The sequence below is a fragment of the Rhineura floridana genome, chromosome 5 (assembly GCF_030035675.1).
Source record: "Rhineura floridana isolate rRhiFlo1 chromosome 5, rRhiFlo1.hap2, whole genome shotgun sequence".
Lineage (NCBI taxonomy): Eukaryota > Metazoa > Chordata > Lepidosauria > Squamata > Rhineuridae > Rhineura > Rhineura floridana.
The window spans coordinates 146,179,817-146,182,701 of NC_084484.1; positions in this window are offsets into that span (position 1 = coordinate 146,179,817).

Sequence of the window (2,885 nt, forward strand, 5' to 3'; positions counted from 1 at the left end):
ACCACTATTTGTCTCAGTTCCTCAGAATCCCTTCCTGCAAATGTTAAGTTCAGGTTCAGGGATCTGCCCTATATCTTCCACTGTGAAGACAGATGCAAAGAATTCATTTAGTTTCTCTGCAATCTCCTTACCGTTCTTTACTACACCTTTGACTCCCTTATCAACCAAGGGTCCAATCGCCTCCCTAGATGGTCTCCTGCTTTGAATGTATTTATAGAATTTTTTGTTGTTGGTTTTTATGTTCTTAGCAATGTGCTCCTCAAATTCTTTTTTAGCATCCCTTATTGTCTTTTTGCATTTCTTTTGCCAGAGTTTGTGTTCCTTTTTATTTTCTTCATTCGGACAAGACTTCCATTTTCTGAAGGAAGACTTTTTGCCTCTAAGAGCTTCCTTGACTTTGCTCGTTAACCATGCTGGCATCTTCTTGGCCCTGGCGGTACCTTTTCTGATCTGCGGTATGCACTCCAGTTGAGCTTCTAATATAGTGTTTTTAAACAACTTCCAAGCATTTTTGAGTGATGTGACCCTCTGGACTTTGTTTTTCAGCTTTCTTTTTACCAATCCCCTCATTTTTGTGAAGTTTCCTCTTTTGAAGTCAAATGTGACCGTGTTGGATTTTCTTGGCAATTGGCCATTTACATGTATGTTTAATTTAATAGCACTCTGGTCACTGCTCCCAATCGGTTCAACAACACTTACATCTCGCACCAGGTCCCGATCCCCACTGAGGATTAAGTCCGGGTTGCTGTCCCTCTGGTCGGTTCCATGACCAACTGGTCTAGGGAATAGTCATTTAGAATATCTAGAAATTTTGCTTCTTTGTCATGACTGGAACACATATGCGGCCAGTCTATGTCCGGGTAGTTGAAGTCACCCATTACTACCACATTTCCTAGTTTGGATGCTTCCTCAATTTCATATCTCATCTCCAGGTCTCCCTGAGCATTTTGATCAGGGGGACGATAGATTGTTCCCAGTATTAAATCCCTCCTGGGGCACGGTATCACCACCCACAACGATTCTGTGGAGGAGTCTGCCTCTTTTGGGGTTTCGAGCTTGCTGGATTCAATGTCTTCTTTCACGTATAGAGCGACTCTGCCACCAATACGTCCTTCCCTGTCCTTCGGATATAGTTTATATCCAGGGATAACCGTATCCCACTGGTTTTCTCCATTCCACCAGGTCTCCGTTATGCTCACTATATCAATGCTCTCCTCTAAGACCAAGCACTCCAGTTCTCCCATCTTGGTTTGGAGGCTCCTAGCATTAGCGTACAGGCACTTGTAAGCAGTGTCTCTCTTCAAGTGTCTTTGGCACTTGTGGTTTGGCCTGTGGTAATTTTGCTCTTCTGAATTTATATCCTGTGCCCCTGCTCTCACAATGCCTACTTCTAGGCCTACCCCTTTTAAAATTTCATCATTTCTTTAGTCTTTATCCCAGGGGGGAGGTTTATTCCGAACCAGACCTTCCTCAGCTCCTGTCGAGTTGAAATCTAACAACATCTGGAAGGCCCCACATTGGCTAATCCCAATATAAAGGAAACATTTTCTTTCTGGATCCTTCACCCTCCAGCCAGATATTATACTGTTGTGGAATTTCCTTCCATTTTTTTTTTTAAGGAGGATGGATACTTTTGTGCTGCACAGAGGGAAAAAACAATTGCCAAAAAAGAAGAATAAACACAATTTTTGTTTACATGGTGGAGCATTACTGTTGGTAGAAGAATCAGCCTTTCTGCCGGTGTGGATGATATTTGTTGTTTTCTACAGGCCTTCCCTTAGCACAGCAAGGAAGGACTGAGCATTTATGTGTGCGCACACGCATGTTCAAGCAGGTCACAGAATTGTGTCATTTGCCATGACTCTGAACTGTCCATGCTATCATGGCAGACAGACTGACTGGCTGAAAATGTGCACTTCTTAACAACAAAATATTGCATTTTGACTTGTGTGCTGGGAAAATCCAATTTCTGTGCAACAGAAGTATTTACCTGAGGGATGTCTTCTAGATCCTATATAGCAACTAAATAACTGCTGTGCTTCTTGTGCACCAAAAACATGATTGTCGGGCAATGCACCACATAACAAAGTACAGAAATGTATGCTTGTGAGAATCAGAAGTGTATATGTACTTTCTGGTGTTAATAGGATAATCCACATTCTATTCCTCTATAGTTCCTCTGGCTAATTTGCTATGTCCCAGAAACCCACTCTTTCTGAATTTTCCATAAGTGGAACATTTGCAGTTCTTTCAGTTCATTTGCATTCTCCCCATGCTACCAGTGTTCCTAGATGCATTGATTTTATAGGGTTCTTTTTGGATAGTGCTTTAATGATTTATGCATTCTTGCACAATGGTCAGTGATGCCATCTGATCAGGACTTTGAAGCAGACATCTGGGGGCCACTAAGCAGAATGAGTAGGAGGGTCCCCAAATGCAGAAAGGTTGGTTTATCACATTTTGAAGTAATGCACACTACAATCTAAAGCATTTCTGTCGCTAGGACCATTACATAACTGAAGGACTGACAGTGGTAAATCACCTCCTCTTTCAACTGTATGCGTGAGATTGGGATTTGGGGGGGTTATCAATGTGAATATGAACATTGGTTATTTACAGGGAGCAGGCAAACATGCATGAATTGAAATCACTTATATGCACCATGCTCAATACAAAAATTGGAAACAAAACAATGGAGAATTCCTAATACATCAGTTCCATTTCAGAAATAGCATCTGGTAATTTAGAACCCAAAAATCCAGGGAGAAATTGGGATAAATGTTTTGGAAGAATTCCTAGTCTTTTGTAATCGAAGGTGTGGGAACATGGCTAATGGTACCCAAACACTTAAGCAAGGATGTTTAAGGAATTCTATTTTCACTAAT